Here is a 16,362-nt window from a genome sequence, read left to right as displayed (position 1 = left end):
TTGTGTGTGTGTGTGTGTGTGTGTGTGTGTGTGTGTGTGTGTGAACAACAAAAAAATTAATGTGCGTTTGATCATTTTGCTCGATTTCTGTTCTGGCAAAATCCTGATTTAATGACATTAATTCTGAGACCCAACTGAACGGCAGCTTTGTTGTGCTTCTTACAGTGCAGACATGATAAATGACATGTTATGTGTAATTCGGATACTCCTGATAGCGCTACATGTCAACGTGTCGTTTTCACTACGTTCGATAGCACTACGTGTTTATAGCACTACCTACTATTGTAAGTCTTATCATCTCAGCAGCGCTGCGCGTCAATAGCGCCATGTGTCGACAGCGATACCGTGTCGATAACACTAGTTTTGCTAGCTTACTGATATTTATCACAATGTGTCAATAACACTACGTGTCAATATTGCTGCTGTTGAGAACGCTATATTTTGTTTATCAGTTCGTTTCATTGTAACTGTACCAGAATGTAGCCCACAGCTAATTAACAGTCTTGTATTTGTATTACTCTCTTTTGTTACAACACATTTCCCTGTGTGAAATTCGGGCTGCTCTCCCCAGGGAGAGCTCGTCGCTACACTGACGCCGCCATCCATTTTTTTTCTTTTGTGTGTGTGTGTTTGTTTGTTGTTGTTTTTTGTTTGTTTGTTTGTTTGTTTTTGTTTTTTTTTTTCTGCGTGCAGTTTTATTTGTTTTCCAATCGAAGTGTTGTTGTTTTTTCTACAGAATTTGCCAGGGACAACCCTTTTGTTGCCGCGGGTTCTTTTACGTGCCTTAAAATGCATGCTGCACATGGGACCTCGGTTTATCGTCTCATCCGAATGACTAGCGTCCAGACCACCACTCAAGGTCTTAGTGGAGGGGGAGAAAATACTGGCGTCTGCCGGTGTGATTCGAACCAGTGCACTCAGATTCTCCCGCTTCTCTCGCTTCCACGGCGAATGCGTTACGTCTGAGCCAACACTCCATGTATTCCATGCGCTGAAGCTCTTGCCCACAATCTCTCTTTCTTTTGTCCTTCTCTTTCAAAAGGAGGGCGATGAGAGGGCTGTTGGAGTGTGTGGGGGTGGGGAGAAGGAAAGAACACTGTGTACAGTGAATTGACACTAATACCCAAAGATTTTTTTTTTTTGTTATATGAAGATCTTTTACGGAAGTCCAATTTCATTGAGATGTTGGCATTATTGAGAGAAAACCCTTTGAAATCTATTTTGAGGTACGCGGACTGTGTCATGATATATGATTTCATCGAAAATCACATACATTTTGTTGTCTGCAAATGTTCTCTCTCTCTCTCTCTCTCTCTCTCTCTCTCTCTCTCTCTCTCTCTCTCTCTCTCTCTCCCTCTGTGTGTGTGTGTGTGTGTGTGTGTGTGTGTGTGTGTGTGTTTCCGATTCTTTCTCCTTCCATCTCTCTTTCTTTCCGTCTCTGTCTGTCTCTCTCACTCTGTGTTTCTCTCTCTCCGTGTTTGTTTTCCCCTCCCTCCCTCTCTCTCTCTCTCTCTCTCTCTCTCTCTCTCTCTCTCTCTCTCTCTCTCTGACACACCCCTTCCTGGTTTTACAAATAAACTTCTCCCGACTCTCCACGTCACACTCACACATCCGTTCGTGTTTGTCCAACTTGTTCAGAAAGGCCCTCATGGAAATAACTGATAATGATGAAGATGGCGATGATGACGATACCTCGGTTGTACACTCCTTTTGTGTAGTTTACAGTACCATTCTTCTTCTTCTTCTTCTTCTTCTTCGTTCGTGGGCTGCAACTCCCACGTTCACTCGTATGTACACGAGTGCGCTTTTACGTGTACGACCAGTTTTACGCCGCCATGAAGGAAGCCATACTCCGCTTTCGGGGGTGTGCATGCTGGGTATATTCTTGTTTCCATAACCCACCGAACGCCGATAGGGATTACGGGATCTTTAACGTTGCGTATTTGATCTTCTGCTTACGTATACACACGAAGGGGATTCAGGCACAAGCAGGTCTGCACATACGTTGACCTGGGAGATCGGAAAAATCTCCACCCTTTACCCACCGGGCGCCGTTACCGAGATTCGAACCCGGGACCCTCAGATTGAAAGCCCAACGCTTTATAACCACTTGGCTATTGCGCCCGTCACAGCACCATTCAAAAATCATCTTTCCCAAACTATATGGAAACACGGGGGTAACACAAGCAGCAATATTATTCAGTCGCAATTGAAAGTCCCCATTGTCTATTTCTTCTGAACACTTCTGAATTTCCCCAGTCTTTTGAAAAGAGCTGAGAGGAATTTCTTTTCGCCCCTCAAAGGGTCTGTATGGATATTGTGACGGGCCTTATGGCTTTGTTTGCTTTATCCTGTGGTTTGAAAGTGTGGACGGAGAATAAAAAGGTGGTTTTGGGGTTGTTGTTGTTGTTGTTTTTTTGTGTGTTTTTTTTTAAGTTACGAATGTCACGAGTTTTTTTGTTGTTTTTGTTTGTTTGTTTGTTGTTGTTTTTAATGCACCGATTTATCATTGAAAAGGTTAAAGAACAATATATTTGTGAAATGATAATAATAGGGATAATAATAGGTGCTTAAATTGATAACGTGCTTCAATCCAGTATTCCATCATAGTCTCTTCCCCATAAGTTCAGTGAATATTTCACGGGAAAGAACAGAATAGATCAGAAGCAGCTTTGATTGACAAAGCAAGACACGCCTTCAACACCCTTCGACCAATCTGGAGATCGACAGCCCTCTCAATCCGCAACAAGATCCGGATTTTTAACACCAACGTGAAGTCGGTTCTACTCTATGGCTCAGAGACGTGGAGAGTGACAAAGACCAGCACCCACAAGCTTCAGACATTCACCAACAGATGTCTAAGAAACATCCTGAACATCAGATGGCCAGAGGTTGTCTCCAATGAAGAACTTTGGAACATGACAAAACAGGCCCCACTGGAGACGGAAATCAAGAAACGGAAATGGGGATGGATGGGCCATACACTACGCAAGCCTGCAACAAACATCACAAGACAGGCTCTTGATTGGAACCCACAGGGGAAAAGGAAAGTTGGCCGTCCGAAGCAGACCTGGCGGAGAAGCATTGAGGCAGAGACAAGGGCGGCCGGAATGACGTGGGCCGAACTGAAGAGGACCAGCCAGAGCCGGGTGCGTTGGAGGAGTGTTGTTGCGGCCCTATGTTCCCCACGGAATCAAGAGGAATAAGTCAAGTAAGTCAAGCTTTGATTCTGATACACAAACCCCCACCGATGCTGTCAGTTGAGTTCTCATGTTCTTTGTTCGCTGAGTTTGATTGAGCCTGTAACCGAGGACAGCATGAAAAAGGTACTCCAAAACATGAAAACGAAATCTTGTGACTTTAACTCCATTGCCGCCTCTGTCCTATATGATTGTTCTGATGTGATTACCCTCACAGTTACTGACATTGTGAATACGTCTTTGAAGTCTGGCATTGTAACACAGTGTTTTATGCACGCTCTTCTCAAGCCCCTTTTAAAACAAGGCCAACCTTTATTCAAACTGTTTGAAACACTACTGTCCTGTGTATATATCAGTGTTGCTTCTCTTGTCAAACGTATTGGGCGTATTGGGGTGTAACAGTTGCTGCAGCCTTTGAACTCTCACAACCTTCTAGAGCAGGAATCAGTCGTCCTACCGTAATTGTCAATAGCACCGAAAGCGCCGTGTGCGTGTGGTCAATGACCTCTTTCAGGCCTCTGACAGTGGCCATGTATCTATTTTGTCACTGCTCGACCTTTAAGCAGCGTTCGACACATTAGACCATTGCATCCTTATTGCATGGTTGTATACCACTTTGGACTGCTCGTGGGTTGTCCTGGATTGATTCACATCATAATTAACTTACCATACCCAGTCTGTCCTATTTGGTCATGAATCCACTCCATCTGTGTTGAAGTATGGAATGCCACAAGGGTCAGTCTCGAGCCCAGATTTATTTACTATGTACATACAACCTCCAAGCTTTGTCATTTCGTCACACACACACACACACACACACACACACACACACACACACACAGAGAGAGAGAGAGAGAGAGAGAGAGAGAGAGAGAGAGAGTTTGATCAAGGTCTATATGCATGTGTGTTTGTTAAAAAAAAAAATATATATATATATATATATAAAGCCAGTAAAATACCGGGTACGTGGGCTGTTTCAGATGGAATTGTTCTGTTTCAAGAAAAGCAGAAAATATTATTTGGAGCAATATATATCATGTTAAAAGGCCCACTGTTAACACTAAATAAGAGGTCGCTTATTCACCCACAACGCCAGTCAGTGGATGAGATGTTTGAAGTTAAACATCGAGGATTTTACTGACCTGAGTGAGAAAGATGCTGCCGAAGCTACACCTTACCTCAAAAGCCCACAATATTTGCAAACTTCTTCTTCTTCTTCTTCTGTGTTCGTGGGCTGCAACTCCCACGTTAACTCGCATGTACACGAGTGGGTTTTTACGTGTATGACCGTTTTTACCCCGCCATGTAGGCAGCCATACTCCACTTTCGGGGGTGTGCCATCGAGATCGTGTTTATAGGTCAGTGGGGTGTGCATGCTGGGTATGTTCTTGTTTCCATAACCCACCGAACGCTGACATGGATTACAGGATCTTTAACGTGCGCATTTGATCTTCTGCATGCGTTTACACACGAAGGGGGTTCAGGCACTAGCAGGTCTGCACATATGTTGATGTTGACCTGGGAGATCGGAAAAATCTCCACCCTTTACCCACCAGGCGCCGTCACCGTGATTCGAACCCGGGACCCTCAGATTGAAAGTCCAACGCTTTAACCACTCGGCTATTGCGCCCGTCTGACTTGCAAATTATTTCTACCATTTGATGAGAGTAAATAAACAGCGGAGTTGTTACACACTAGTTCTTTCAGAACTGTGAAAAAATCTCCAAACCAAAAGTAAGCGATATTCTCCATTTCCAAAACTGTTCCATTTCATTTGATATGGGTTACTTTGTGACGTCAGTCAGCCATGGCACGACCACCTGCATGTTCATTATACCAACCTGACGCCCCTTTCGTATCAACTGAATGGAGTATACTGCAACAGCTATTTTTAGACAGGCAGCAAGCAACCAAAACAGCCATCGGTACCTCGAAACATCGCGAGGAGTTGCTTTGCATATTTGTACTTGGCCTTCGAACGATATGGAAAGCAGAACATTAGAGATTATGTTACTGTTAAACAAAACTTAATACATCTTTTAAAGCTAGGTAAAGCATGTTTTACAGATTTCCACGCTTGGACTACTGTAAATAGATGCACAGTTGGCAAAGGTCAACTTGACCTTGACCTTAAGGGCGTCACGCCGATTGGTCGTTGAACTCTACTACGCAAAGGTCAGAGTTGTCTTCCTTTGTGCATGCAGAATGCGACGTGATGTAACTGAAATTGTGCTTGGTAAATCGATTTTGTGTAGTTGTATGTGGCTAGGGACATTTGTGCAGTATGTTTTTTTAGGCCTGTGTGCAAACCGCTCTCTGAATAAAAATTCAGCTGCCTTTTTCGCCTCCTGTCAATGTTATCGCGAATTATTGAGTGAACACGGCACACTTTAATCCAAGATGTCCGCCTCTGTCGATTCGTGTGGGGTGTATCAAGTGCAATTGATTTTCTGTCATGTTTGTTCTAGTTAATGTAGTAACATTTGTAAAATATCCGTATACACTAAACACGTCGGTGTTGTTGTTTGCATAATTCTCAAATGTAAATAGTGTAAGACCTTTCCACTAGGTATAAAACAAAAAAGCTGTTTTATGCCTTGTGTCATAAGATGTAATGTTTTAAATGAGTGAGATAAGAAAATATTTCCCTTACTAATAATTAGTTTTCAGCCTTTAAGTATGGCGTCCCATTAACAGTCACATTGAGAGGTGTGTGTGTAAATGTGACTTCCACACTGAGCAAAGGAAGTTCCATTGACAGCAACAAAAATATTAGTGAATTGCTATTGTTCAGTGTATCAGTATGTCACAAAAAATGGTAAGTTTTATGTATAAAAAAGAAAAATGTAAGTGTAATTTTTTGGATGAAAATGTTTAAATCTACTTTGTGCCCTTCCCAGGGATGCAATATCATTATGATCAGAGTGTATGGAAAGAAGTGATCATTTGCTGTTGTTGTGCCAAATTTGGTATCAACTAAGTATTTCCAGAGAAAATGACAATGTTAAAATTGGTTGGGGTTTTTTTTTGGGGGGGGGGGTTGTTGTTGTTGTTGTTTTGTTGTTGTTGTTTTGTTTTTTTTTTTGGGGGGGGGTTGTTTGTTGTTGTTGTTTGTTGTTGTTATTTCTTGTTTTGTTTGTTGTGGGGGGTTTTGTTTGTTTGTTTGTTTTTTTGCTGCCCCATCATCAGCACCGTTTCAGTGGCATTACTCCCACGCCGCTCATTTTGATTCCCCTATACACGGCCACACCCGGGTTCGTCCGTCACAGTTCCAGCATCAGCAGTTCGCAGGGATCCATCGATGTTAGGTCGCCAGAGGGTCACACACCAGAGGAGACCCTGCACTGCTGCTGAGTCACTTCGGTGGTGTTCAGTGGTGCCTGTTCTGATTTAACGTACTTAGGACACCACCTAAGCCCCCTACTAACGACAATAATGGCTTAGTCGCGGAGCCAGACTGAGTGAGCGTCCCTCCCAGAGTGGAGACCGCCACCACGTCCCTCAAACAACAGCCCCCCATGAATCTGTCAACACTGAAGACATTGACAGGACTCACCCCAAGCAAGGAAGTGGAGGGGTATTGAAACTGAGGTCACCATGAGAGCAGGGCATGAAAGGCCACAGACTTTGAGACTGTTGTGTTTATATTGATAATTATGAAGGAGGAGGAGGACGATGTTGCTATGGAGGCCCATTTTGGTTTGGGATGGCGTGACAAGGCTGTACTCTACGCTTCCTGTCATAATGATATCCCGGCGTTAACCAGGCCCGAGAGTTACAGACACTTGCAGTGTTGGTCAAGTAATTAGAGCAACACATCCAAAAGACACATCCTTGAAGTGGATGACACGCGACTGTGTGGCCCCAGTCTCCCCATTTAAGTCCACAGCACACTCAACTCTGGGTAGGAGCCGGCCACGGGCCGAAAAACCCACCTCCGCTGGGATTGGAACCCGCGTCCTCCCAGCCGTCAGTCCGCGACGCTGACCACTTCGCCATGACGGCTGGTCAATGTTAAAGTTTACCACGGACACACACACACACACACACACACACACACACACACACACACTCATACACAGACACCCGAACACAAGGTTATTACATAGACTCACAATGTTTACACAAGTAAGTCAAAAAGTACTAAAAAAAAATAAAATAAAATAAAAATAATTAAAAAAAACAGGACAAATAGTCAGCCATTATACTTTTCTGACATTTCATCAGGGAGGCGGGCAGAGGGTATGGGGAAGGGGTAATAAGGTTATATCACGCTAGTCGGCTTCGATGTTTTCATTTGTTTGGGCCCATTTACTGACTTTGAACAGGCGAGAGAGAGAGAGAGAGAGAGAGAGGAAACAAGACAAACATGCATTTGACAACAGCAGAAGTTGTTAGTGTGCTGACCTGAAACTTGCCTTTGATGAGGAAAGAGAAACACGGAGTACCAAATTTAACCCCTAGGCTGCCTGCATGACGAGATAACTCGTCATGGCAAGCATGTATGCTTCGCTGCCTGCATGACGAGATAACTCGTCATCGAAATATTCTGACTTTTCCCTGCTTTGCATTCAGTTCGTTGACAAAAATGCTGGTAGCTTTAGCTTGGGGAATCTTTCTGGATTCTATTCATAGCTAGAAACACCATCTGCGTCATAAGGCAGTCCTTTATTTGAACGTTTTGGTTGGGTTACTGGCCGCAGTCTTTGCCTGGCTCCTCTCCTCGCTCGCTCAACAAAATGTCGGACTGACTCCGTGCTCAAGACATGCGCTCGTGGCGAACTAAATCAACCAAGATTACTTTCTTCAGCTAATGCTCAGAAAGAATTGGAGCATAAATTCGAAGGAGAAGACAGTGGTGAACATTTATAGGACGATTTGATAGAAAATAAAGGGAGCAATCAAGAGAGTGGCCAAGATACAACTATCAGTGAGTGATGCAGGCTGTTCAACTCTAGCAGACGAATTTTTAGCAGGGCACCGTATGAGCTATTTTCTTGGCACTCAGCCAACACGGTCTGATGAAGTGACGGTGTGAGAGGGGTGAAGAGGAGGGGGATGGAGACTGAGGGGGCGTGGCCTCACATCCATATTATCACTTGCAGAAGTCACAATGCATCTATTTCTTTTTCAGTTTTTTTATATTGTGGTTGTTCTAGTATGATTTTGTGTGTGCAGATATCCATTTGTCCAGAAAATGATATTTTTGTGCAAATTACCAGACTAATGTTTGTAATGAACAAGTTGAAAATGTGACAAAAAACAAAACACTGATTTCAAAACAACAGCATGTCACTTAAAATGCATAAAATGGGAAAACATCATGTGTTTTGTATTCTTTATTCATTTCCCTTTCAGAAAATATATACTTTTATGGGTCTTTCTCCAATAACAAAGAGCACAGAATTTTTTGAAAATTTATACCCGTTTTTTGTGAAAAAACCCTGGCAAATAGATTTCACTTAAATCTTATTTTCCTGGCAGCGAAAGGGTTAATCAAGGGCATAAATATGTTTATCATTCACTCACGAGTGAGTGAGAGTGGAGTGATGGCCTAGAGGTAACGCGTCCGCATAGGAAGCGAGAGAATCTGAGCGCGCTGGTTCGAATCACGGCACAGCCGCCGATATTTTCTCCCCCTTCACTAGACCTTGAATGGTGGTCTGGACGCTAGTCATTCGGATGAGACGATAAACCGAGGTTCCGTGTGCAGCATGCACTTAGCGCACGTAAAAGAACCCACGGCAACAGAAGGGTTGTTCCTGGCAAAATTCTGTAAAAAAAAAAAAAAAAAAATTCCACTCCGATAGGAAAAACAAATAAAACTGCACGCAGGAAAAAATACAAAAAAATGGGTGGCGCTGTAGTGTAGCCTGAATTTCACACAGAGAAATCTGTTGTGATAAAAAGAAATACAAAACAAAACAAAACGAACAGACAAACAGGCACGCTGAATAAAGTCTTTAATCGAGTAGTGCTGTCGACACGTGGCGCTATTGAACGTGATGGTGTTGGCCAGAAGCACCACTGAATGTATATAGTGATGATGGTACGTAGCGCCAATGATACCGACGCAGCTCTTTTAACTCTCTCCATACGAACGTCGAAAGAGACGACGTTAACAGCGTTTCACCCCAATTACCATCATCAAAATATTGCAAGCGGAAGGCTCTTATACTGAAGAGGTGAATGTTGACAAAGAATACCACAATTCTGACGACGGAAGCTAAAGGTTGGGTAATTGAGACACCCACTGGACATCCGAGGGGTCTGTGTAGAGGAGAAGAGAGGACTGGCCGTACTGAGTGAGTTAACGCGCACCCCACAAAAAGTAAAGCGCTCAGAACTGACGGGAAATGACGTATGTTCACGAACAGACATCTCCACTCAAGAGGCATTTTTTTACTGACTCACTTGTGTAAACAAAGTGAGTCTATGTTTTAACCCGGTGTTCGGTTGTCTGTGTGTGTGTGTGTCCGTGTGTCTGTGTGTCCGTGGTAAACTTTAACATGACATTTCCTCTGCAAATACTTTGTCAGTTGACACCAAATTTGGCATAAAAATAGGAAAAAATCAGTTCTTTCCAGTCATCTTATTAAAAACAATATTGCACCTCTGGGACAGGCACAAAATTTTTTTTAAAAGAAGCCAAATTATATGCAAACTGCATATACTGTTATATTTATATTTTTTGTATTCTCTAAACTTGGCACTTTGACCTCTTATTCTGACACAACAACAAGAGGAGTCATTATTATCATTTTTTGTTCAAACAGAAACTTCTTTTGCTAAGCATGGAATTTTTATTTATTTTGCAAACGTTTTGGTGCAGATAGTAAAAAGGGAAATTACTCTGTAATTAATGCTAGGGGACTTAATTTATCACAAGTGAGTCTTGAAGGCCTTGCCTCTCTTGTTATCTTTTTTCTCTTTTAAAACCTAAATACGGAAAGATCGAGTCACAAACTGACTAACAGTGTTGCCACAGACGGTTTTCTAGACCTTGCAAGAGGATTGCACATTAGTTTTGCGAATGAATGTTGTTGTTTTTTTAAAATCCAAGCACAATAACCCTGAAAAACAGTGTCGAAACCCCATAGAAAATGGAAAACAACATTTACTGTAGATAATATGACTTGTCATTGAAATGTGTTCCTGAATTTAAGATGCTAACCTAAGACTTTAACTCACTCAGTACGGCCAGTCCTCTCTTCTCCTCTACACAGACCCCTCGGATGTCCAGTGGGTGTCTCAATTACCCAACCTTTAGCTTCCGTCGTCAGAATTGTGGTATTCTTTGTCAACATTCACCTCTTCAGTATAAGAGCCTTCCGCTTGCAATATTTTGATGATGGTAATTGGGGTGAAACGCTGTTAACGTCGTCTCTTTCGCCGTTCGTATGGAGAGAGTTAACTTATGTTCCCATAGAAAGCTCATAATTCAAAAATATAGCAATGATAAAAGACAAGATGAAATAAAAACTGACCGTGAGCATTGGTGCTGGATTTATCAACTTCATCTCAGGGCGTCCTGTGTCGCACGACGTCTCACGTAACGAATGCACTCCAGCGTGTTGTGTTTTCTGACGGCCTGCTTGTGTTGCTTCATCGTGTCTTTAACTCTCTCCATACGAACGGCGAAAGAGACGACATTAACAGCGTTTCACCCCAATTATCACCATCAAAATATTGCAAGCGGAAGGCTCTTATACTGAAGAGGTGAATGTTGACAAAGAATACCACAAGTCTGACGACGGAAGCTAAAGGTTGGGTCATTCAGACACCCACTGGACATCCGAGGGGTCTGTGTAGAGGAGAGGAGAGTACTGACCGTACTGAGTGAGTTAAGGGTTGGCGACTGTCTGTTTATCGGCGAAACGCTCTTATTGGAGGCCATCAGTTTTTGGAATGATGGCCGTGTGTTTTGGGGATAGAAAGCCGTCTTCTTTAGTGTGGAAAGCCATATGTTTATGGGACGATGGCTATCTGTTTATGGGTAAAAAGGCCGTTTGTTCAACTTTGGGTTCGGGATAGCCGTCTGCTCATGGGTTGAAGTCCGTCATTATGGGATGTGGGAGGTCTTCTGTTTCATGGATGGAAGGCCGTCTGCTTATGTGTGAAAAGCCATCTGTAATCATGGGATTATGACCGTCTGTTTATGGGTGACAGGCCACCTGTTTATGGGCTGACGTTCATCTTTATGGGATGATGACGTCTGTTAGTGTGTGGATGGTAGTCTGTTTATGGATAGAAAGTCCTCTGTTTATGGAGAAAAATCAGTCTGTTTATGGGATGAAGACTGTTTATGGGCAAAGGCCGTCTGTTTATATAATATGTGTAAAATCCATCTACTTATGGGATGATGGTCCCTTTCCACTGTCACTGGTCGAACTTTCTCTGCACTTAAGCTAAGGAGTGGGCAGTCATTAGTTGTTCTTTTTCTTGACTTCAGCTGAGGAGTGGGCAGGATGTTGCTGGGATTCTCATTTCGCGGCCCGAACAGTGGAAAACCTGCTTGTTTCGATCTTTGTTTCACCATGTTCGATAGTGTGTGTGTGTGTGTGTGTGTGTGTGTGTGTGTGTGTGTGTGTGTGTATGTGTGTGTGTGTGTGTGTGTGTGTGTGTGTGTGTGTGTGTGTGTGTGTGTGTGTGTGTGTGTATGTGTGTGTGTGTGTGTGTGTGTGTGTGTGTGTGTGTGTGTGTGTGTGTGTGTGTGTGTGTGTGTGTGTGTGTGTGTGTGTGTGTGTGTGTGTAAGGGAGGGTATATGAGTGTGGGTGAGTGTACACAAAAAGCGGCTGATGAAATTCGCGCATAATTCTTGACAAATGGAAAGTTGGCAAAATGTGTCTGTTGTATTGCAGGAAAGGCCTGTCAGAGGCAGGCCCGATAGTTGTGGACTTGTTGGGCGGCTGTTCTTTTGTGTCAAAACGAATGTCAATAACAGGGGTCCGTGACAATGGGAACTACACAAGACAGGCTCTGGTCCGTTTTCTTTTGTGTTGACAGCGTCCGCTGTGGTCAGCATCTGACTGTATCGATCTGTGCTGACCAGTTTTGGTTGTTGTGTGACCTTGTTGGGTCAAGGTTCAAGTTTTACCAGGTCGTTCAAACAGCCACCCCTATCGCTTGCTGAGTCATACGTCTTCAAGTGTACCTGGTCAAACAAACCACTCCTTAAGTTCGCTGATCTGGGGAGGTGGGGGGAGCGGGGGGGAGAGGGGTTCGAGTCCCAGGTTCTTACAGTGCACCCTGTCATGCAGTCTTCACGCGGGTCTGGCGTGGACATCGGGGTATGATCAAAGGCGGCTCTACGCTCAAGCATACAGCCCTTCCTTCCACAGAGAGAAGAGGTCCAGGGGTGAGGTTTCGGGTGCTGCCAGTGCCGGTGATTAATTATTACTTAGCCAAGCAGCCAGCCCGCTGTGCCCTGCTGTGTGTTGTGGGTCGCGGTATTAGCAATCGTGCTTGAAAGTCGGGCGTTGTATTGTTGGCATGATCGAACTGTGAACTGAACGCATGTCAGGGGCACGTGCGAACCTGTTTGTGTGCGAGTGATCACTGATGTACACAAGGTCACACATACTCGCTGGCGCTCGCGCGCGCGCACACACACACACACACACACACACAAACACACACACACACACACACACACACACACACACACACTCACCACCACCACCACCACACACACCACACACACACACACACACACACACACACACACACACACACACATTAAGAATTATACAAATACACACAAAGGCGTGCACGCTGTGAACTCTCTGCTGTATTGATGGCCTTAAATTTTCCAGTTCATTGAACACGAGACGTTTTTAAATATCATTTTCTGTGTTGATTCCAAGTAAGTGCTCCAGGCACCACAATAATTGAAATTACAGCAAAGAAGTGAAACGATAACTGAAATCAGCAACTAAATCCATGTTTTGTGTTTGGGAGGTACTGCAGTCACGTTCGACAGGATACCATCTCATTCTTCATGTTATTAGAATGACAATGTGGGCAGATCAGCTGCAAAGTGCCGTTCGGAGTCAGTTCACATCGATATTTCTTTGTCCATACATGCATTCTACAAGCCAGTGGAATCGTATTCATGGACACAATTTCAGATTTCCCTTTGGAAATACGATTTTTTTTTTTTTTAAGTACGTTAATTTTCCAGTTAGCAATGTAAAAAATAAAAATTAAAAAAAACCCACCCACATACACAAAAACAACAAGAAATAACATCCATTCAATCAATCAATTCAATCAAAAACACTTTATTAATCCACACGGAAATAAAGTTGTGCAAGTTCTGTAGATGGAGAAAAAAAATAATGCTTTCAAAACCAAACGTATAAGAAATATTACATGTATTTGCGAACATGTCCTGGCCTGTCATATAATGAAGCAATAATATCCCGGTACCACCCACCTCCCAACCCCATCCCCCTAGCTGCACCCTCCCCCTTTTTTTCGGTCTAGTATTACTCTTAGTGCATAGACGTAAAATCGACGGACAACGTCGCATATTCTGTGTGTGTGTGTGTGTGTGTGTGTGTGTGTGTGTGTGTGCCTCTCTCTCTGTGTCTCTGTCTGTGTGTCTCTGTCTCTGCCTCTCTCTCTGTGTCTCTCTCTGTGCTCTCTCTCTCTCTGTCTCTGTCTCTCTTTCTCTCCACAGCCCAGCAAAGCACAGCGCTGCACAGCACAGCACAGCACAGCACAGCACAGCACAGCACAGCACAGCACAGCACAGGACAGCACAGCACAGTACAGTACAGCACAGCACAGCACAGGACAGAACAGGACAGGACAGCAGAGCACAGTACAGTACAGGACATGACAGAACAGCACATTACAGGATAGGACACCACAGTAAGCACAGGACAGCACAGCACAGTACAGTACATGACAGCACAGCACAGGACAGCACAGTACAGGACAGGACAGCACAGGACAGCACAGTACAGTACAGTACAGGACAGGACAGGACAGGACAGCACAGGACAGGACAGCACAGGACAGCACAGTACAGGACAGGACAGGACAGCACAGCACAGGACAGCACAGCACAGGACAGTACAGTACATGACAGGACAGGACAGTAGAGTACAGGACATGACAGGACAGGACAGTACAGTACAGTACAGGACATGATAGGACAGTACAGTACAGTACAGTACAGTACAGTACAGTACAGCACAGTACTGGACAGCACAGGACAGTCCAGGACAGCACAACACAGCACAGCACAGCACAGCACAACACTACACAGCACAGTACAGCACTGCACACCACAGTACAGCACACCACAGTACAGTACAGCACTGCACAGCACAGTACAGCACACCACAGTACAACACTACACAGCACAGTACAGCACTGCACAGCACAGTACAGCACAGTATGTCACTGCACACCACAGTACAGCACACCACAGCACAGTACAGCACAGCATAGCACAGTATATCACTGCACACCACAGTAAGCACTGCACAGTACAACACTACACAGCACAGTATATCACTGCACGGCACAGTACAGCACACCACAGTACAACACTACACACCACAGTACAACACTACACAGCACAGTATATCACTGCACGGCACAGTACAGCACACCACAGTACAACACTACACACCACAGTACAACACTACACAGCACAGTATATCACTGCACGGCACAGTACAGCACACCACAGTACAACACTACACAGCACAGTATATCACTGCACAGCACAGTACAGCACACCACAGTACAACACTACACAGCACAGTATATCACTGCACTGCACAGTACAGCACAGCATAGCACAGTATATCACTGCACACCACAGTACAGCACACCACAGTACAGTACAGCACAGCATAGCACAGTACAGCACTGCACACCACAGTAAGCACTGCACAGTACAACACTACACAGCACAGTATATCACTGCACTGCACAGTACAGCACAACATAGCACAGTATATCACTGCACAGCACAGTACAGCACACCACAGTACAACACTACACAGCACAGTATATCACTGCACAGCACAGTACAGTACAGCATAGCACAGTATATCACTGCACTGCACAGTACAGCACAGCATAACACAGTATATCACTGCACAGCACAGTACAGTACAGCATAGCACAGTATATCACTGCACACCACAGTACAGCACACCACAGTACAGCACAGCATAGCACAGTACAGCACTGCACACCACAGTAAGCACTGCACAGTACAACACTACACAGCACAGTATATCACTGCACAGCACAGTACAGTACAGCACAGTATATCAGCACAGTATATCACTGCACGGCACAGCACAGCACAGCACAGCACAGTACATCACTGCACACCACAGTAAGCACTGCACAGTACAACACTACACAGCACAGTACAACACTACACAGCACAGTACAGCACACCACAGTACAACACTACACAGCACAGTACAACACTACACAGCACAGTACAGCACACCACAGTACAACACTACACAGCACAGTACAACACTACACAGCACAGTACAGCACACCACAGTACAACACTACACAGCACAGTACAGCACACCACAGTACAACACTACACAGCACAGTACAGCACACCACAGTACAACACTACACAGCACAGTACAGCACACCACAGTACAACACTACACAGCACAGTACAGCACTGCACAGCACAGTACAGCACAGCATAGCACAGTATATCACTGCACTGCACAGTACAGCACAGCATAGCACAGTATATCACTGCACACCACAGTACAGCACACCACAGTACAGCACACCACAGTACAGTACAGCACAGCATAGCACAGTATATCACTGCACACCACAGTACAGCACACCACAGTACAGCACAGCACAGTACAGTACAGCACAGCATAGCACAGTATGTCACTGCACACCACAGTAAGCACACCACAGTACAACACTACACAGCACAGTATATCACTGCACGGCACAGTACAGTACAACACAGTACAGCACACCACAGTACAGCACACCACAGTACAACACTACACAGCACAGTATATCACTGCACAGCACAGTACAGCACAGCATAGCACAGTATATCACTGCACACCACAGTACAGCACACCACAGTACAGCACACCACAGTACAGTACAGCACAGCATAGCACAGTATAT

The sequence above is a fragment of the Babylonia areolata genome, chromosome 21 (assembly GCF_041734735.1).
Source record: "Babylonia areolata isolate BAREFJ2019XMU chromosome 21, ASM4173473v1, whole genome shotgun sequence".
In the NCBI taxonomy this organism is placed as follows: domain Eukaryota; kingdom Metazoa; phylum Mollusca; class Gastropoda; order Neogastropoda; family Buccinidae; genus Babylonia; species Babylonia areolata.
Note: the sequence above shows the minus strand (reverse complement) of the source record.